This window comes from Episyrphus balteatus, chromosome 2, assembly GCF_945859705.1.
Source record: "Episyrphus balteatus chromosome 2, idEpiBalt1.1, whole genome shotgun sequence".
In the NCBI taxonomy this organism is placed as follows: Eukaryota; Metazoa; Arthropoda; class Insecta; order Diptera; family Syrphidae; genus Episyrphus; species Episyrphus balteatus.
The window spans coordinates 4,984,651-5,007,802 of NC_079135.1; the positions used below are offsets into that span (position 1 = coordinate 4,984,651).

The 23,152-nt window shown below is 29.0% G+C and overlaps 1 protein-coding gene across 15 annotated transcripts in view; it reads left to right on the forward strand.

Annotated features, from left to right (window-relative positions):
• LOC129908683 (protein alan shepard) overlaps window positions 1-23,152 on the forward strand; it is a 487,297-nt gene that overhangs the window by 221,249 nt on the left and 242,896 nt on the right. The gene's annotated exons all lie outside the window — the stretch shown is intronic.

Consider the following 23,152-nt stretch of genomic DNA (forward strand, 5'->3'; position numbering starts at 1 on the left):
TTTGATTTCGTTAAAACCTTATAGAAACTTAATCGAAGTTAACATTCTCCTTTTTAATATTTTCCATTGTAATTGACATTAAAGACGCAAATTTGACCTTTTTAAAGTTCTGCTTGGCCTTAAATATTTAGTAATATTTAATTTTATTAAATTTCATTAGATTTGACCAAAAATAAATGCACATAATGTAGAAATTTGATGAAAAGTCAATAAAATAACTCAAAACAACTTCTTAATCGAAAAAAAAGTAATCACTGAACCTAGATTAAAAGTAACAACAAAAAACTTTGTCTAAAAACTTTTTTTGTTTATAGACTATTTTCCTTTGTTTCTCCGAGATAGAGCTTTTCAATACACACAATACATTTGTATCGTTTCAAAAAATACCTACGTTTAAAAAATACCATACACGGGGGTGTCAGAAAAGATATCTTTCTTCTTCAAACTTCACCGCCATCCTTTTACAAGGATCTCAAACATCTTTCGCATATGTTGTGTTGTCATCAATGTCACTAGTTTCTTCGGCGTGGTTCGTGTTCGTGCACTGTCATCATTGTCATTGACGTCGTCGGTCGTCTTCGGTATCGTCATTTATTCCAACCACATTATTGAGTAAACAAAAGAAAATACAAAAAAATAAAAAAAAAAACTCCTACAAGGAATGCCAGGATACAAACCATAGACTACACCGAGGAGTGGCGAGTTTTGCGCACACAAGAAATTGGCTTGTTCAAGATGTGTGTAAACGGTGTACAAAGGTGGAACGTTTTCTGTATGATTTATGACAATGACATCAGGATTGGAAATGGCAATATAGGAATAGGTGAAATGTGGGTGAAGATGAGGAGGGGGTGTAAAGGGGAGGGGGGAGAGTAAAACCAGAATGAACTACATTGCTCTGGCACAAGTTGCCTGTCATCTAACCGAAGAAGAAGGTGTATAAGCGAACAAGGAGGTCCACTTAAGGGGCCCGAAGGGGCGCAGGGGGGGGGAGGAAAGCGAAACATTTCTTATCGATTTTACTTACACTAATGTGAATGTGATGCGGTGAGGTTCACAAAAAGAAATAAAAGAATATAAGAACAAGAAACTAGTCCAGAGCCAAGTTTTATAGAAAAAAAATGGAAGAAAAAAAAGAAAATGGTGGCAGTTGGCGGGAATGGTTTTATGTTCGAAAGATGTAAGCGTTTTGATAATGGGGAAAAATGGGGGAAGGGGAGAACGTTACTTCAGTAAGTTTTTTTTTTCATTTTTTGTTCGATTTGAGGAGGAGGAAAAGGTGTGTATGTGTGTGGGCAACCATCATCAAGGAGTAAAAAGAAAAAAACATTATTTGTTTCAATGCATTGATTACGAGTTTACTTACGGGTTTTGATGTTTTTATTTGTTTATGTTTTGTTATTTTTTTTTTTTTGTTTTTTGCTTTTGTTTTTATTTTTAGTTCATATTGAAAAGTAAGGATAACTTTTGCTTCTCTATATATATGAAACAGGACGAAATAGAAGCAAAAGCAATGTGCAGCAATAACATTAAGTTCGATTGAAGTTTCCGGCTGGGTTGTTGTTAATCAGTTAAGTGCACTTCTAGCGATTGACTCTCTATAACAAAGTCTATATAAGAATTCTATATACCTAAGGTGATATCAGGAAGACAAGGTATCATTTTGTATCGCGATTTAATTTGAAGTGAATGGAATGCAGTTGACTTTGTTTTTCTGTTCTCTGTGTTTTAGAAAGGCAAACACATTTATATTTATTTTTTTTTTTTTTCATTAAACAACATTTTTTGTTTGTGTTTAATGCAGAACATTAAGACAAAACAAGAAAAAAAATCGATGAAATGAAATAATCGAGTTAGAGGTGAAAATAGATGGAATGAGGAAATACTGATCCTTTATGAACTGTTTTAAAAAAAAAGGTAAAAAACATATGAATAATATATAGAAAAAGTGGTTCCAGTCAAATTTGAAGAAAATTTTTTAAAGGACATGACCCATTTTTGTGCCCAGGGCGTACACTGACGAAACTAGTATCAAATGAAAGCTTATATTGAGCTCTATTAGTGAGCCAAATATTTTCAAAAATGCTCTTGGGGATTTCGAGATATTTGAGTCATAATTTGGGGACGAAAAAATCAGAAAAATCGGATTTTTTCGAAACAAATCTTCATAGCATCCGAAGTATAGAACCTAGAAAACCAATTTTGGTACCAAATGAAAGGTTAGAGTCATACCTTTCGACTGATACTAATATCTTTTTATATATGGCTCTAAGACCTTTTTTGAAAAAATTCCGTAACACTGATTTCAACGACTGATATCTCGAAAAAATAAGTTATGACATACACTTTTTTTTACACCAATGCAATCTTCAGTTTATAACCTTTTATTTCATATAAATAAAAGTAACATTACTTAAAAAAAAAAAAACATATTATAAACAAAAAAAACTTACAAAAAAAAAATTAATTTAAAAAAAATTAATATCATTTTTTTCTATTTTATTCAAACCTTAATTATAATTGATAATAAAGAATTATTACATTTAACATTAAGTCTCTTCATTAAAATCGTCAATAAGGATATTTTCTAAAAATAACGCGGGTATTCGAATATCTTCATGATGCCGAGCGAAAAATCAGGCAAATATTTTTAAAAATAGACCATATTTGTTCCCTCATAACTTCTAAACTAGTTGTCACAATTTGACAAATTAGGTATCTTTAGAAGCTTCTTAGTAAGCCGCTGGTTATAGGCTATGTAACATTTTCTGCTATGGCGCCATATAGAGAGAAAAGTCATAAACTAGGAGTGAGTCTGAAAATACTTAACCATAAAATAATTAAAACAAAACAACAAGTTAAAAAATCAAAATTTGGACAACTTTGCCTCTGGAAGAAACCATATTAAAAAACTTTTAAGCATTTTAGCACGTATATTCCCTGATAACTTCTGAACTACCTTTCACAATTTGACAAATAAGGTATCGTTGGAGGCGTTTTACTTGCCCGCTGGTTATAAGCTTAGTCAAATTCTGTAATAAAGCACCATCTAGAAGGAAAAGCCATAATCTTACAAAAAACTATACAGTAATTCCGTAAATTCTTAATTCTTAACCCTTAAAAAAAAACAAAAAGTTAAAAAATCAAAATTTGGACAACTTTGTCTCTGGAAAAAACCATATTATAGAACTTTTAAGCAATTTAGCATGTATATTCCCTGATAACTTCTGAACTACCTTTCACAATTTGACAAATAAGGTATCGTTGGAGGCGTTTTACTTCCCCGCTGGTTATAAGCTTAGTCAAATTCTGTAATAAAGCACCATCTAGAAGGAAAAGCCATAATCTTACAAAAAACTATTCAGTTATTCCGTAAATTCGTAAAATTCGAATAACTCATGATTTGTATCTTTGTAAAAAATTTTTTAAGCGTGTGAGCATATCACAATTTGACAAATGAAGTATAGTTAGAAGCGTTTTACTTGGTAGCTGGTTATAGGGTATATAAAAATCTCTAAGAAGGCGCCATCTAGAGAGAAAATTCATGAACTAGGAATGTTCTGCAAATACTTAACCCTTAAATATAATTAAAACAAAAAGTTAAAAAATCAAAATTTGGACAACTTTGCCTCTGGAAGAAACCATATTAAAGAACTTTTAAGCATTTTAGCATGTATATTCCCTGATAACTTCTGAACTACCTTTTACAATTTGACAAATAAGGTATCGTTGGAGGCGTTTCACTTGCCCGCTGGTTATAAGCTAAGTAAAATTCTGTAATAAAGCACCATCAAGAAGGAAAAGCCATAACCTCACAAAAAACTATACAGTAATTCCGTAAATACTTTATCAATTTGTAAAATTCGAATAACTCATGATTTTTATCTTTGTAAAAAAACTTTTAAGCATGTGAGCATGTACATATATTCCCTCATAATTTCTTAACTACTTATCACAATTTGACAAATGAAGTATAGTTAGAAGCGTTTTATTTGGCCGCTGGTTATAGGCTAATTCAAATTCTCTAATAAAGCGCCATCTAGAGTGAAAAGTCATAAACTAACAAAAAATTATACAGTGGTTCCGTAAATATTTTATCAATTTGTGTCCCCAAAATAATGTACAATGAATGTTTTTAAACACCATTTTAATTGTATTTGAAAAAAACAAATATTTCAGTTGGATCGTTGTTCTCTGTTTGCATTTAATTGTATTAAATTTCTAAAACCAAGTACAAAAATAAATACTCAAACTAACAGATATAATTTCATTTTCAAGTTATTTGGCAAACAAAGTGTCATTCAATTAATCAACAGAGTTACTATAGACAAACAAAAAATATACCTAACCAAAGCTGACAATTATTTTATTTACCTTCAAAATCCTGTTATATACAATCCATTTAATGAAAATTTAACATTCCAACTCAATGAAAATTTTGTAGTTCATATAATTTGTTTTTTATTTGTGTTTTATTGTTATTGTTGTTGTTTCTGCAGTTTTATGTGACGTTAACAGTGCAGTTAATTGCGTGACGTTTAAAAAAACATAACACAATTTTATTTACATGTTTTTTTTTCTGTTTTTAACTGAATTTCAGAGAATATAAAAATTATTTGTGTTTTTTTGACACGCGCTTAAGTAAGTCGTCGGTCGATGAACACACACACTTCAAAATGAAATGTCACACGCTAGGTGATTTAATTTGTTGAACAAAAATGTTGTTTGTAAATAGTTTTGTTTTGTGAATATTTTTTGTTGCTTGTTTAAAGTACATAATTCACTTTTTTTTTGTATTTTCCTGTTACAAGAAGAGGGTGGACCTTCATTCCTATTGAAAATACAAAACACAAAGTAATGATTTATTTGGCAATTAAAATAATAATAAATCATTCCATATAAAATGTTTGTGTATTATTTGAAGTTTTAAGTTCTTGTTTCGATAGGAATTTAGGTTAATATGTTGAGAGGGTATAAATGAAAATTCTTTGTATATCTTCATGATAATACCCTTGTGCATTTGATATTGCTTTCAAATAATGACGATGCAGGATGATGATGAAGTCGACAAAGCTACTTCTTTTCTGACAGCTGACTGAAGAGATGGAAACAGAGAAAGACACACACAAACAGAGAGACACTGGAATAAGTTGAAATGCAATTTCATCGGATTGAATGGTTCAATTCCTCAAGGAAATGGTCCGAAAATCGATTTTAAAATTAATAACCTTGTGACTGGATGCAAGTTTTTTTTTTTTTTTTTTTTTTTAAGAAAAGAGAAGAAATTTTGTTTTGCATTTAGTTTGTTTTTTTTTTTTCAAATTTGTATTTAAAACTTTTTGGTATGAAATATATGATATGAGTTGTGGATAATTTAGATATCCAATATCTATAATAAAATTAGACTTTTGGCAATGCTTTTGTTTTGTATGGACTTTGAAGAGTGAGTTTCATGAACTTTTTATCCATTTTCTTGTGATTAGTTTTTTTATTTTTTACCTTCTTGAGATACAAAATTCAAATTCATAACATTTTGCACGATTACTTGCTTCAGTTCAGGACGTTTAAAATTGCTTAGACAATTTAACAACATTAATAGGTGTTACTTCTCGTTGAGGTGCAGTTTTATAGGGAAAAAAAGTGTTTCAAGCTATTTCACGACACTTTGCATGAGCAGTTTCAAGAAGCTCGTAAAAATTGCATAAGCAATTATTGCTTTGCAGTTTACATTTATTTCATTTGAAAAAAAGTTGTTCTATCAAACTCAAGAGTTAGTGCATAGAAAATCTCACGAAATATGAAACTTGCTTGAGCAATTTGACTATTTTCTACAGTTCGAATAAATTTTGCATGCTTCGACTACTTCAATGGTAAAATTTGATGGAATCTAGCAATCTGGTGTTAAATTGCTTAAGTCAGGACAGTAAATTTCTAACTTGCTCAGGCAATTTTACGCAGCAGATCGAATCCTATGACTACTTTAGAGGAGAAATAAATATATTAGCAATTTTGAGAATATTGCTTAGTTAATATGGGGTAGTCTTAAACTTGCTTGAGCAATTAAAGATATTCTTTATTTTTGATTTGTAAAAAAATTGAGTTGGCAAACTGAAAACATATTGCATGAGTGATTTCTGGAAAATTTTTAGCAGCATGCAATATTTTGGAAACTTTTATATAAGCTTGCTTCAAATATTTCTTAGTTTTCATCGCAGTAAATTTTGTTGCTTGGTGGTAAGGAGAAAACTAGTTTCGTTAGCAAGAAAACGACAATTTTTAGATTTCAAGTCTTTTAAATATCTTCCTTAAGGAAATAACTATTCTTATTTGGAAAAGTCCCAGTTAGTAGCATAGAACATCCCACGAAGTCTTAAACTTGCTTATGCAATTTTGCTATAATATTTGCAATTCATAGCTTCAAATGTTTTATTTTGGGTGTTAAAATTCTTTGCTGGATCAATAACGTGATATGTGTTATGAGAAGTTAAGGACAAATTTCTTCTTGCCTGAGCAACTTATCGATGTTTTTTAAGTTTCATTCGTTGCTAATGATGTTAATTAGCCTATTTAAGATTAAATACAGTTATTCCTAGTTAATTCGCGATAGTTTGCATGGAAAATCTTCCGAATTTATAAACTTGCTTAAGCAATTTAACGATTATTTTAGGTTTTCATCATTTCAAATGATGTATAATTTAGATGAAATAGAAAATCTTACAAAGTTTAAAACTTGCTTAGGCAATTCATCGTTATTCTTTATTTTTTTAATGAAAACTTTTGAGTGCTCTTATTATCTCAAAATAAAGTGAATTTTCTAAATAATTCAATATAAATATTTGAAATATTTATCAAAAACATATTTCAACACAAAGATCTTCATAAAACCCAGACTCAAAAGAATAACTGCGGAAAACTGGTATATTTTCCAAGAAACTATTTTGCAAATACATAAACAATTATCGCGCATCCTTGACGTCATCATGTCCACCAGATCAATAAACATTGCATTTAGCTGAACTACATTCAGAGATAAAAATCATCATCAACAGAACAGTGAGTTAGAGAATCGTCAAATGCCAAGAAACTAAATTAAGTTCTTTCCTAGTTTTTTTTTTTCTTGCCATGTACTAAAAACTTTCCAAACAACCAAATGCAATTAAATAGGAATTTTCTTTCAAACTATAAACACAAATAGATATCTCTATACAAAACCTCAAACTATACACAACCATCGCCCCCATTTAGAACCGGAAAAATAAGTAAAAAAAAAGAATAAAAAAAAAAAGATACAAGAATGGCAGCGCAGCAGAAAAAAAAAGAAGAATACAAAATGGTTTAGAAAACGCAAATTAAACCTCAGACCCTTGCAATATAGTCCACGAAACGATACGACAACGATGATGACGATGATGACGACGATGACTTCCAGAGAGAGAGAGAGTTGTGTCATTAAGAGCACTAGACATAGTCGAACACTAATTGTCTACCAAGGTTATACGAGACAACAACTAACTGTTGTTAAGTTTTTGCCTCTCTCTTCCTAGAATTTGAACCAAACCAGCCACCCCCTACCCTCATCAGAAGAGGGTGGCACATAAACACCACACAATGGAGAATCGAATTGGTGAGGCGGAAGATTCGACTTTTGCCATCGTTTCCTTGCTTCCAACACAACACAACTTGGTGACGATGACACCAATGTCATTTGTGTAGAGAAATATATATGCGGGAGGACATGAAGCAAGAAGAAGAAGAAGAGTTCTTCTTCAGCAGATGACACGATGTCGAGGTTTCTGTTGCTTCAGCTGTTTTTTTTTTTTTTTTTTTTTTTGTATTATTATTTTTCTATGAACGTTGCTCCTATTGGCTTGGAATTTACTTAGTTTTCTAGTTTTTTTTTTTTTTGTTATTATTCTTCGCCATTTTGTCAGGATCTATCAGCTAACAGCTACCACTGTGCTGCCACTTGAAAGCAACACACAACTAATGGCTAACATCGTTAGATATCAAATGCAAAACTCGTTTGTTCAAGTGCCGGAGTCATTTGTTGTATTAATTGGCAAAGGGCATCGAGTGAAAATCGATATTCAATTCTCATCCTCTGAAGAAGAAGAAATAAATAAAAAAAAATATAAAAAACGATATGGAAATAAATATAAAAGCAGATGAAATAATTGTACTGTACCCTATTTCAAGGAATAAAAATCACATTTTTCTTCCTTCAATTCAGTGGAGCTCACTTAAGTTTAATTCAGATCAATTCAGTAATTTCAATGAGTACAGCCAGCTGAAACAGTTCAGTTATTTCATTTCAGTTCATTCAATTCATTCAGTTCAGTCATTTTAATCAGTTCATTCAGTTTAGTCAGTTTTTTCAGTTCAGTCAGTTTATTTAGTTCGTTCAGTTCAGTTTATTCAATTAATTTTACTAGTTCAGTCAGGTCAATCAGTTAAGTCAGTTCATTCTTTTCAGTCAGTTCAGTCGGATCAGTCAGTTCAATCAGTTCAGTCAGTTTATTCAGTTCAATCGGATCAATGAGTTCAATCAGTTCAGTGAGTTTATTCAGTTCAGTCAGTTCAATCAGTTTAATCAGTTCAGTTAGTTCATTCAGTTCATTCAGGTCAGTCAGATCAGTCAGTTTATTCAGTTCAATCGGATCAATGAGTTCAATCAGTTCAGTGAGTTTATTCGGTTCAGTCAGTTACTCAGTTCAATCAGTTTAATCAGTTCAGTTAGTTCATTCAGTTCATTCAGGTCAGTCAGATCAGTCAGTTTATTCAGTTCAGTCAGTTCAATCAGTTCAGTCATTTTAATCAGTTCATTCAGTTAAGTCAGTTTATTCAGTTCAGTCAGTTTATTTAGTTCATTCAGTTCAGTTTATTCAATTAATTTTACTAGTTCAGTCAGGTCAATCAGTTTAGTCAGTTCATTCAGTTCATTCTTTTCAGTCAGTTCAGTCGGATCAGTCAGTTCAATCAGTTTATTCAGCTCAATCGGATCAATGAGTTCCATCAGTTCAGTGATTTCAGTTCAGTCAGTTCAATCAGTTTAATCAGTTCAGTCAGTTCAATCAGTTTAATCAGTTCAGTCAGTTCAATCAGTTCAGTCATTTTAATCAGTTCATTCAGTTTAGTCAGTTTATTCAGTTCAGTCAGTTTATTTAGTTCATTCAGTTTAGTTATTTCAATTAATTTAACTATTTCAATCAGTTCAGTCAGTTCATTTTTTTCAGTCAGTTCAGTCGGATCAGTCAGTTCAATCAGTTCAGTTCAATCGGATCAATGAGTTCAATCAGTTCAGTGAGTTTTTTCAGTTCAGTCAGTTTAATCAGTTCAGTTAGTTCATTCAGTTCAGTCAGAACAGTCAGTTTATTCAGTTCAGTCAGTTCAATCAGTTCACCCGTTCAAGTTCAATAACTTCAGACAGTTGAGTTATATCATTCATTTTAATCCTTTCAGTGAATTCAAGTCAATTCAGTGATTTCAGTCAATTAAGTCAGTCTCAGTGAATACGATGAATAATGATAATGTTTGACAATGTTTGAGGATGTTTGGTGATGTTTGATGGTGTTTTATGATGTTAAGTGATGTCTACTTAGTGTTTCCTTTGAAAAGCTTAATGATTTTTGCTTAATTTAATAATGTTTGGTTATGTGTGGTATATGTATGATAATGTTTTTTCAATGTTTTATGATGTTTTATGTCGTGTAATGATGGTTAGTGATGTCTACCTAGTGTTGTCTTAGAAAAAAACTTAATCATTTTTGCTTAATTTAATAATGTTTGGTTATGTATGGTTATGTGTGGTATATGCTTGATAATGTTTTATGATGTTTTATAATGTGTTATGATGTTTATTGATGTCTCTACTGTTTCCTTAAAAAAACTTAATGATTTTTGCTAAATTTAATGATGTTTAGTTATGTATTGTTGTATAGTTGCTGGTATATGCTTGATGTTGTTTTTTCAATGTTTTATGATGTTTTATGCCGTGTTATGATGGTTAGTGATGTCTACCTAGTGTTTTCTTAGAAAAACTTAATGGTTTTTAAAAATTTAATGATGTTTGGTTATGTGTGGTATATGTTTGATGATGTTTTATCATGTTTTATGATGTTTTATGATGTTTCATGATGTTTCGCGATGCTTCGTGATTAGTACTCGATGCTTGTTCAGTATAACTTAATGATGTGTGTTAATTTTAATGGTATTTGATTATGCATGATTATGTATGATAGTGTATGGTGATGTTTCTTTGATCGTCGCATCTTTAAACGAGCATTTACACCGCCTTTCCTTAGACTTGCTTCATGGTAGCCTTTAAAAATTATTGTTTCGTTTTATCTTCTATGTTACAATCTATAATTCTAAGGTAGAGCACTCTATTTATTACTAAAAATTAAACAAAAAAAAAACCTGCTTCAAACAGACATCACTTGAATTTACAAATGACTCTCCATCATCTTTGCCACAATTCTTCACCTCATCTCATCATCATTGCAAAATCCTCTGCAACCTACGAAAAATACAAAAAAAAAAACAAAAAAAAAAAAACATAAATAAATAAATTTTTAAGGAAAAGTTCAACTTCATCTGCAGCACAGCGTTGACATTAAACATTATGCAATAAGTTGGCGATAAGAATATGAGAAAAGAGTGAGTATGAATAAAACATTCAAGTTATGGATACATTTCGTTTGCATCTTTATTTTTGTTGAAAATGCTCTGTGTGTTGTGGTGTGTCTTAACCTTTTTTTTATTTTATCTTAAAGTTGACTTATTCTTTAGAGGATGCAAATAAAAAATAAAGAAAAAAAAAAGATTAAGGAGTGTTCAACTGAATGCAGTACTATAATAGTAGGTATACATTCCATATACATAGCATACATTTGACTTTAAAAATAGAAAAAGAAGACAAGCAATGCCGGTAAATTCATCATATTAATGTGACAGATTGTATATACGACCACACCACAGAGCGACGACAATGTTGCGGTAATAAAAGTCAAAATAGTTTTGAAATGCATTTTTAGCTTTTAGGATGGAAATAACTTTTTTTTTTTGAGATTTCTAATTCTGCATCAAACATATATAAAGTATAATGCAACGTTTCTGTCTTTTTTGTAGGGAAAACCATTATTTCAAAATGGGAAAAAGAAAATGTCCTTGATTTTGTTGGGTCTAAGAGATGTGTCCTTTAAGAAATCTGATATGAATTTAAAATCTTTTAAGTGAATTTAAGGAGGTAGTTTAAAAATTCAAAGATTTGAAGGTTTAAAATTTAAATATATGTATGTATTTTTTTTTTAAAGGAGGAATTACATTATTCATTATAAATTTATATTTATATTCTTTTGTGAATATTCATGTACCTACAAGAAAAGCTTATGTGCATTTGATTTGAAAACAAAAACACAACATTATTCGAAAGCAGGGTTGTAAGAAATCTTTTTACTTGCGATATAGGTACTATATATCAAGTTATGCATTCGTACAAAAAAAAAAGTTGAGATAACATTTTTCCATGATACGTCTATCTGTCATTCTGTCTGTCTGTCTGTCTGTCTGTCTGTGTAAGGAGCTACAGCCTAAACGGATGGACCGATTGATGTCAAACTTGGTATGTAGCAATTTTTGGAGACTCCAGAGGGGTTTTTGGAATTAATTTTTTTGGACCAGACCAAAAATAACGGTACTTTTCATGTACCTACCGATTTAAGTAAAATTGAAATATCTCAAAAAAGGCTCAAACGATTTTGTTTAAAAAATTCAAAAAGTAGTTTTAAGCTTGGGTCTATCTTCTAATGAAAAAAATTTTTTTTGAAAATCATTATTAACGGTACCTGCCATAGAATCTTTTTTTTTTTTTTTCAACGAAACTTTTTGTGAAGAAGCATTTATATAATTTAAATATGAACCAAAAATTAAATTTCAAAAAAATAACTTTTGAATTTTTAAAAATATTTTGAATTTTTTTTTTTTGAAAAATCAAATTTTCGAAAACGGGACATTGAATTTTTTTGAAATTTTATTTTAAGATGTTGATTAGTGATTTCTACAAAATGGCATACCAATTTTATTTTCAAACTTTTTTTCCAAAAAATTATTTATAAAAAATTAGTTTTTTAAAAAACGGCTTTAACGATTTTGAAAATTTTTTTCTCAAAATACATCTTAATATATCAATCAAAACTGCATACTTGCTTTGGAGGGCAATTTGATTTCAGATTTTATTTTTTTTTAAAACGATATTTATTTTTTTTTCCAAATTTCTATATAAAAAGTTTTACAAATTTAAGCAACTTTAACTCTAAGAGCAAGTTCGTGAGACCCATTTTATTGTTTAATTATTTGTTTTCCATTACAAAATAAAAAAAAAATTTTTAGTACAAATAAAATATGTTCGCATTATAAAAAATATTAACTGCAATTGAAAAAAAAAGTGGTTGTCAGTTGTTAGTTTACGCGATAACATATAAGAAAACAGGTTGTGTGCTTTTGTAAAAAAAAAAAGATTTAAAAATTAATTTCTTGTCAGCTTTCTTGTTGAAGTGAGCTTTCTTATTATATCAAGTTTTAAACCACTACATAGTTCTTCTAAAGAATAAAACCATACATAAATTTTTAAGATGCGCATCAGGTACATATAAAAGAATTTATTATTATTTTATAAAAAAATGAAAAAATCACAAAAAGCCATTTTTTATATAACAACTTACATATAATAAATGCTATCTGAAAGCATATTGTTTCAGCTCAAAATACTTACATTAACCATATCTGTACGACTTCTACAAAAAGAGCTAGAATTTTTGAACCCAATACATTTTCACCAAAAAAAAAAAGAAAGAAAATCAAACTCTTTTTTCTTCCATTACCTTAGAGTCGATTTTTTTATATAACAACCTATAATAAATTTTATATCCTCTGAAAGCTTATTATTTCAGCTTTAACATGATGCTCCAACCACATCTGTACAATGCCTATACCTAAAGAAAGTAAGATTTTTAAGACGTTATCACATCAAAAAATTTGCATTTTTAAAATAAACCAGCAATTAAACATACAACAGTTTCAAATACAGTGCAGTATTTTGTGATCCAACATTTTAAATACAAAAATTCTAACAAAAACAGTCAGTTTATACAGTTACATTAGTTCAGTTTAGTTAATTCAGTTCAGCCAGTTGAGCTCAGTAATGGGAACCAAACCATGTTGTTATTGCAATTAATATAATAAGTTAATTGAACCAATTTCAAAATATTCAAAAAAACAATTTCAATCAATCTTAAAAGCCACAAAAGTAACAAAAAAAAACAAATGACTTCGTTAATATTTGTGCCCACGAAATGATTTTGTAATTTATCTTATCGAAACAATTTTTTTTTTAATGCAAACATTATTTTTAGTCACAATTGTATTTCTGAAAAATACAATTTGCGATAAGAACTTAACAAAAACATCCACTTAAAAAAAATAAAATTACACAAAAAAGCTGAAAAAAATAGGTTCAACATAATAACAGAAAGACGGCCTCATTTCGTTACACAACACAACACAACCCTATCTCTCTTATGTTTGGAATTGTGTTGTGTTCATATGCCATCTGCACTCTCCCAAAAACCAAACAAAGTATAGTTTCTGTTGTCTGTAGTAGGTACAAATATGCGATAGAATAGAGGAAGCGCCACAACTGCAAAGTTAAGTACCACCCAGAGAGAGAGAGTGAGATACTACATTTTATCTGTTACAATTGTATATCTATTCAAAGGAATGTACTTCCATCTGCTTCTCTTTTCTACATTCACAACAGAATGAACAAAATGAAAAGAAAAAAAAAAAAAAAGGTTACTCATACGCCACAGTTCACCGATGCTTCACATTGAAATATCGTAAACGATTTGACCATCGCTATAGTCCCCAAATAACACACAACACGAACAACATGTGAACCCCTTCGAACTGTATATATTTGCCGTTGCAAATTGAAATTGTGTTTCTGTTTTCAATGTTTTCCTTTCGATTTTTCTTCTTCTTCTTGTTATTTTTTTAAAAATCATTTTGCCGATGTGGTGTTCTTGATAGCAGTGTCCTCCATTAAAGGTACGAATTTATATATGTGAGAACGAGAAAAGCATCGAAGAAATTGGCTTTCTTTACAAACGACCATCGCATCGTCTGAATAAACATTTCATCCTTGTAACCAACAACAACGACGATGACCCACAGGACAATGTAGAGATGGAAGCATTTTTTTGTATTGGAATTTGTTGTTGTTGGTGTCGATGTATTTTCTAGGGGCACGGCAACAGATAAGAAAGTTAAAAGAAAATTGATAGAGTATCTTAGAATCCTTCGTGCAATCGTGTATCGGAGTTAAAGAAGAAGCAGAAGAAGTAAAAAAGGACTCAACTTACTTAGTTTCGTGTGGGATAAATAAGATTCAATCTTTCGTTTGTTCTTCTCGTCGTTCCTTTCGGATTGATTGATTACAGGATTAAATCTGGCAAAAGACTGTTTAAACTAACTTTTTTTTTTTTTCATTCTTCAAGGATATACAACGAAAAATCCTTTAGATAGCAACAGAAAAGAGAAACAGAGAATGAGGAAGAGATCAATTAATGTTGACACAATTCAATAAATAAAAGAAAATATCTATCTTCTTGTTGTATGTATGGGAACTTTTCGTCGGTCGAAGACTTAAAAACAAGATGTATGAGAAGCCATAAAAGCAATATAGTTTTTACATTAACTTTGGTTCAGATAAAGTATAGTTTAACTTTGCCCATGACCCAAAACAAGAAGAAGACATGACCAAACTCTCTTGTATATATAGATAAACATTTTTCAAATGGTTTAAGTTCAAGCTTATCCTACAATATCCTAATGGAAAATGGTTAAATATAGAATGTGTTTTTTTAAGTATTCAATAATTTTAGTTTTAAGAGCAAAATCATGTTCAATATCCATAAAAATGTTTGTAGGATTTTTAACAAGATTTCCAGTAATGGAATGCATAAAGTATTACCTTTCTTTAAAATCTGTTGCATTTAAAATTTAGTTCAAATATGAAATAATACAAAATTCAACAATTGTTGATCCAAAATTTTAAGTTCTGTTCCCAAATTTCTATCAATCTAATTTTAAGTTTTTTTTTTTTCAAATATTTTAACCGAACTTTATAAAAATTTTGATCAGAATTTAAAATATTTGACATTATAAATTGTTTATTGAACAATGGATTCCAATCGCTAGCAAGAAGCAAAGAAATTCAGATATTTTTTTGTACCGATTTTTCAGAATTTTTTTGAACCAAAAATTTGCCATTTCTTTTAGATTTTGTATTTCTAGCAAAAAAATAACTAATAGCCTTCATTTCTGTCAGTTTTTGTATTAAAAATGATATTGTCCAAAAATGTTGCCAGAATTGAGACTTTCTTTGAAATTGTTCCAAATTTGTTTTGGTTGGTACCGATTTTTTTTTTTTTTGTTAAAGAATCACGCTCAAAATAAGTCAAATGCTACACTGGTAAAATATTTTCATTGAAATTCAAAATTTAATAACTAATGTTATTTAAAAAAAAAATTATTTAAATTTTTCTTTCAATAGTTTTCAGTATTCATAATCTTAAATGCTTTATTTTTAAGCCTTAGATAATTCATTAATATTTTATCAAAATCTTACCAAAGTTATGTTTTAGTGATCTTTCCAACCATTTTTTTTTAGTTTTTTTTTTTTATTTGTTTTGCATATTTCTGAAATGCTTTGTCGAAAACTGCACTTGGTTATCTCTCTAGTTTTCTGTCAGAGATTTTTTTATTTATAAAATTTGAAATAATTTTGGATCAAAACTTTTTTATTCTGTTTAATTTTATTTGCATTCTGAAAATGTTACCAAAATTTTTATCAAAATTTTCAGTCTGAACAAAATTTTTAGTTGAATCGGAACAAGTAATTTAAAAAAATTATTTTTACTGTACTAAAATTTCGAAAGAATGTTATTTATTTTTAACCAAATTTAAATCAATTTTTGTACCAAAATTTGTTCGACAGTTTTAGTACATTGCCCTTAAATAAGCAAATATTAACTTTCTACCCATTTAAAACTACTACGTATAAATATGGTTTCCAAATTTTGGAGTAATTAGAATGATATAAGTTTCACTTCAAAATGTTCAATATTTTACTGGAACTCAATTATTCCAAATTGTTGGTGTTTTTACAACATACCTACTGTTAAGATTCCGCACAATTTTCGTTTTTAACTTTTTTGTCAGTTAAAGTTTTCTATTTAACTTAACCTTTTTTGATATTCCACCAAAATTTTGATCAGAATTTAAAAAAATTGTATTTTTTAGCGAGTATTTACCTACAGTATTTTTCTGTCAACCAAGTAGAGTTTTCACTAAAGTTTGAGTCAAAATCTTTTAAAAATTTTTACCGACTTTATTCACAATTCTAAAACCAAAAAATTTTAATTTATTTTTAAATTTTCAACAATTTGAAGCACCGAAATTTGGATCCGAATATTCAGAATATCCTTTTTATATTGGAAAAAATTTCAATTTCCAATTTTTTTTTCTTCTTTGTTGAAAAAATGTTCGATATTAATCATTTAAAATGGTCATCTTTATTATTATTCATAAATAAAACACCACTTCCTTTTTTTTTCAAAAAAGGACAATTTTTGTATAATTTTTCTTAAACAGACTTTCCCCTTTATTACAGAAAAACCCTTTCTTATCGTTCAACCCCATTCTTTTGAATAGAAATTCCTCATCTGTAATATCCATCATTATAAATTTGTTCATCATTTCATTATTCTTGGCGTGACCTGTTGAAGACATTCTCAAGCACTTGGTCCTTATTACAGGATATCCTCTTTTCATCTCATTCCGCATCTCACATTCATTCACAATAAAAAAAAAAAAAAAAATAAATATCATAGGAAAAAGGAGTAGAAATCAGTATTTTTTATTTCATCCCCCCCACCCCCTCAATTTACCCATCTATAACATGTTTTGAATCGAACAATTCCATTTAGGATAATACTACTCACCATTATCATTGAAGTCCTTTTGAATGAATACAGAAATTCCTTTTATTCATCGTCGTCGTCATTGGTTCAGTTGGTCGATCTCCTTCTCTATTTGGATATGGTGTGTGTAATCCTTTTTCTCTGACTTAATTTCCTTCTCTCATCACGTCGTCCGTTTGCCATTCGGAATTGAATTTTTTGCTTAAATTTTTTATATTTTTTTTTTGTATGTTAATGATGGAGAAGAGGGTGATTTTTTTTTTTCATTTTCTATGCAGAATAGACGACCACAGAAAAGGAAGGACATTTTTATAGGTTTGGTGAATTTTTTTATATCTCGTGTCCTGTGTATCCAATTTTAATCAGAAATTTACAGAAAAGTTTTTTTCATCAACATCCTCTCACACTTTCACCTTTGAAAACTTTTCTTCTTTTTTTTTTGAGAATTTAAAAAAAAAAAAACAAGTCTAAAAGCATCTTGAGAAGTTTCAAAAAAACCACTAAGATGACGACACTACAAGCATTCGAATGAAGAAACAGTAGAAAAAAATATAAAGAAGAACATGTAAAAGAGGAGAAACAAAAAAAAAAATATAAATACACGGTGACAAAAAGTTTTTGCGCCCCCAAAATCTTGTTTCCTCTTTTGGGGGTCCTTACCAACTGCTTCGCTGACATCATTCTCAAGAGGGCGGCAAACGGAAGACAGCACAAGTGCAAGACATGTCTTTTATTTTGGCCCAGGATGCCCTTAGCATTGCGTTCGACTTGGATGATGTTCTTTTGCTTTTCGGTTGGTTTATATATTTTTTTTTTGGTTGAGGTTGAGAGGATAGTTTAAGTAGCATCCTTGTTCCGTGTTTTGCGTTTGGCGATGCTCTTTTCCACACACCGTCATCATCGTCATTCTCTATCTTTCTAGCGCTATAGCAGCTCCTTTCGACATGAGAATTGAAAAGTTTTTCTTCCTGTTTTTCGATATGTGTTGTGTCTTTGAATGTGTTCATTTTTTTTTTTATTTATTTCATAACCAAACTCCTTTAAAGGATCTCTCAGATCTAAAAAAAAACACCATCACCTTCATACTCCTGAGAAGGAGCAAAATAGACAACGCTACTGTGAGGGATAATTGAAATGGAATGATAATATTAAAAAGGAGCCATCACACCAGAATAAGGAAGAAGATCTCTACCAACCAACACGATGAGTATAGAGTTTAGCAAAAAAAAAAAAAAAATGAGAAAAAATAAAATAGAAAATTAAATTTCTGCTTATGGGAGTTTGTTGTCAGACTGTTTGTTAAAATCCTTCGGATGACAACAGCAGCAGCAGCAGCAGGACTTGGAATATATAGTTAGGATCTGTGGTAGTTATCTGGTATGCACTTTTAGTGAAAGACACCACCCAATCTCCTGTCTCCTCATCCACAAGACACAGCAGACGATGAGGTTTGGATTTCCTTTCATTTATATTTCTTGGGGTTTTTTTCTGTGGAAGATAATCTTGGAAGAAAATAGACACCGCGCGAGATAGTGTTGATGTCAGAATGCGAATGGACGGGTCTCCAAAAGAGTATATTCTTACCCAAAGATGATAGGAAGGTGGGTTGGTAAGAAGGTACTCAAGGAATGTGGGATTTCTATTCATGAAGTGTGAAAAACGGATTGTTGAGTTCTTAAATGCTCATTTAAAGTACAACTTGAGGGTATTCTTTAAAAGAGGTTTTTCATAAACTTTATTATTCAAGTGTTTTAAAGAAATAAGTGACTTTAATTTAATAAAATGAAAATAATTTGGATATATTAAACCAATCAGAAACTTACTTTGAAAATTAGAATAAATGATGGTAGTTCTAAAAAAAATAGGCCTTTGATCACAAAATTTCTTTGAAAAAACATTCGATTTATGAGAAGAGAAGAGTTTAAAAATTTAAATTAAAAACAAGATAGAGTTAGCAGTGAAATATAAAGAAAAAGTTTTAACTTCTAGCTCACTTTTTGAATCCAAAATTTTGATAACTTTTTTTTCCCCAAAAACTTCAATTGCTTCGATTTTGAAAAAAAATTAGCTAAAATTTAGGTACCTACTTGAAATTTCGAATGCATAATGTGCATAATTTTTAAACAATATATGGATTAAATAAGAACTCACTCAAGAATCAGATGCAAAATATATATCTTTGAAATGGTGTACCAAATTCTGAGCACTAAATTTCGAACATGGCTTTTCAAAGTTTTGTCTGTTTTACAAACTGCGAGCTTGAAAAGTAAACAAGTCTAATCTCAGTTTTGCTTATACCAAACAAAATCATAGAATTTGATTTTTGGTATTGTCAATCAAAATTTATAGACCAGTGCCAATAATTTTTGAAAATAAAAAAATTATTAGCAGCATATGGGTGGTGGGAAAATTTAGGATAAATGGTATATGAAAGGGGAAAAATAAATTGCCCACAAAAAAAAAGGGGGGGGGTGGGCGAAAAAGTGGGGTGGGTGTCAAAAATCATGGTTTTTTACGATTTCAAAAATTTGCAAAAGTTGTAGGCAGTATAAATGTCTACAACTTTTACTCAAACAATTTTTTTCTATAACCTCAAAAATATTGAAAAAAATGCAAAAAATACGATTTTTTTATTGTTATCTTTTACAAAAATAGTTGGATTTTAACAAAACTTGGTTAAAAATTACTTTGTTATGTTTTCTATCTATTAAAAATGTTTTTTGAGCAAAAAGTTAATTTTTGGATTTTTGACGAATTTAATTTAAAAAAATTGCCTATTTTTCAATCAAAAAAGTTACCGAAAAAATTTTTGATTTTTGAAAAGTTTGCAATGCAATTATTTAGCTTAAAACCGTTTTTTAAGGATTGTGTGGAAAAACTATACTTTTGTTTTAGAAAATATTGAGAAAAATTGAAAAAAACAAAAAAAACGATTTTTAAAATTGATTTTTCCGTAAATGACAGTAATATTGACGAGAAATAATTTTCCATAGAAACCAATTTATACTTTTCTAATGGTCATTGACCTTTTCAATTTAAATCAAGCACTAGAATAGCTCTAATGTGCAAAGTTTTTGAGATATTGAATTTTGAACGTCCCAAACACTATTTTTCTGATTTTTGGCATGGTAATTATGTCAAAAACGTGATGTGATAGAATTTTTCTGACTTCAGATTCGAGATCAGCGCACAAAGAACCATTAGAAAAATATACTTTGATTTCTATAAAAAAACCTTTTGACTAGTGAAATCGAACAGGGCAGAAAAAAATCGAATGCCTAAATTTTTCCACCACCCTTATGCTGCTAATAATTTGTTCAACTTTTGCCTTCTGAAAACCGGATTGGCACTGGTCTATTAGACTCAATTTTATAAAAAAAAAATAATTTGTATTTCTGAAATTTAAAACGAAATTCTTATTCAAAATAAATATTTAGAGTATTATATATTATTAGCAAATTATAAGATTTTGGCCCAAATTTTGGTGAAATCCAACCAAAAATATGTATTTTAAATATGTTTCATATTATTTTTTTGTTTTAACTTTTTATAAAATTCCAATAAAAAATCAAAATTTTTTTAAAATGCAAAAGATTGATACTAAGAAATAAAAAAAATCCAAATTTTGATCAAATTCCAAAAATAGAAAACCTACCTCAAGACAAATGAATACAAAAAAAAAGATTTTGTGAAGGAAATTATATTATCCTTGGAAAAAAATTGGAAAACTATTATTCGATAGCTATGTTCTAAAATGGTTTTATATTTTGAACGAATAATTAGAAAAAACCCAAAAACTGATGCTCGTTAAGAAAAATTATTGAAAAATGAGTTTTGAAAAAACGACAGTAAATTCTGAGAACGTAATTTTTGTTGAATTTTTTTCTGTGGTGTTTGGTACAGAAAGATAACTGATTTGAAACTTTTTGTCTATGCATATTTTCACTATTTGTCACAAAAAAAATAAAAAAGTTAATTAAAGAACAATGCTAAGAAAAAATCACAATTTAAATATTACATTTCGGGAAGGTAAATCAAGTTTTATTATTTTTACATGTAAGGACTTTTTTTTATCATTTAATACAAAATTTACCAAAACCCAAAGTTTGAAAACTCATTTCATAAGAAGGGGTTTTTTATGACTGTTTTATACGGAAGTGTAAAATTCTAGAGAAAAATTTCAATAAAACAGAAATAAAAATGATGCTCTAAAGTTGTAATTTTGTGCATCTTTGACATTGAAATTTGGTCGATTGAAATTTCGAAAAATTGTTATTTTGATAATACAGTCAATTTTCAAACAAAGTTTTCAAAAATTAAATGCATTTTGTTTTTGAAGGGAAAACTTTGTCATCTTGCCACCGAAGACTTAGGATTTTCATTAAGCTAATAATAGATATAAACAACTACTGTCCCAAAAATCAGAACACTTGATTGGAAATACGCTCTGATGGTAACTGTGCTGTTAGGAATATAATGAAATATATAATTAAGCAAAAATAAATTTAAAATATTAGAAAAATACTCGCTATATTTAAAGTCAAAATGCAGTTCACATATTTTGGGAAGTTTTTAAGATTTTGTAGTTAAAAGTTAACCTTATTTAGCTGGCTTAAACCAAAAATTAAAAACAAAAATTGTTGTTGTTCATTCAAAACCTGAAAAAAAGTCATTAGAACGTTTTATTTTTGTTTTTCTTTTTTTGAAAATCACAAATTTAGAAAAAAATATTATCGAATCCTAATATTGAACCCCCTAAATTTTAAACATTTTAAAATATGGTCTTGATAAAATCTTTCCCGAAAAGAGCTCTACAACTTCCCGACATTCAATTGAGAATTATGAAATACCTCTTTTTTAATTGATAACTATTCAACTGTGTCCTTTATTTTCATTTAACACTTAAATACACTAGCCCAAAAAATTAAAGGAACAAAAAAAAATCGTGATTTTTTTAGTGATTTTCGATAGGCTGTATTTCAGTAAAAAATGACCGCATCATGATAAAATAAAAAGGATGTGAAAGCTCTATTCTTTTAGTTTTAGGATTAAATATTAAAATATTTTATTTCTAACGGTAAAATAGCATAATTGTTGGAAATGTTCAAAAACCAAAATTTTCTAATTTTTTTTCGATTTTACTTCTCTCATAAGGAAGTGGAAAATTTTTTTCTGATAAAATGATTATTATTTTTAGAAAGGTTTTTTATTTGGCTTTAGAATTCCTTTTGTTTCAAACTTCTACGATTTTTTTTACACTGCAATATCAGTCATCAAACCAAAAACCATACTTTTGACTTTGACTATCAATATCTCAAATACGAATCACTAATAGTAGAGTAACTAAAGCAAATTATTAGGGAACCCGGCCGAACAGCTCTGATTTTGACGATTTTTTTTTTCAAACGTAGGTAATTAAAAATACTTTAAAGTCTATAGATTAAAAATTGCCGGTGTTGCCGTATTGTTTTTTAAAATTAAAATTAAATTTTTTTTTAACAAAACCATTTTTGTTGCTTAAATTTCATAAAACAAATGATAGCAAAAGATTCTCTAGGTAATTTAAGGAAAATATATAAAAGGCAGTAAGGGACAATCTTCCATCGTTCGAGTGATAAATGCAATTTTCTAACATTCTGACCTCAATCACAAAAAAAATATTTTGAAAACAACGGCAACACCTACAATATTTTAAAATACATTTTTAAAAAGCCAGAAGCTCATTCTCATCTCTTGAATTTAAATCTACTAAATTTAATCAAGACTTTTTGAAAAAATGGTCCTCAAACTCAGAATTTAAAAAAAAAAATGTTATTAGAAAAATTTAAAATATATCACACTTTTGAAAAAAAAAATGAAAAATGACTTCAATTTTAATGGTTTTTTTTTAATTAAAACTGAATTTTTGCATTGAAATAATTAATTTTCTCTAAGACTGTGGTAAATAGGAACTTTAAATTTTTGCTATTTAACTTTCAACAGTAAGGGTTACTAAATGAATAAAAAAATAATTGTATGTTTAGATGTTGAACTTAAAAAAAAAATAATTTACATTTTTTTTCAAAACTTTTATTAAAAAAAGTTCTTCGAAAATAAAATACTTTTTAATTTTT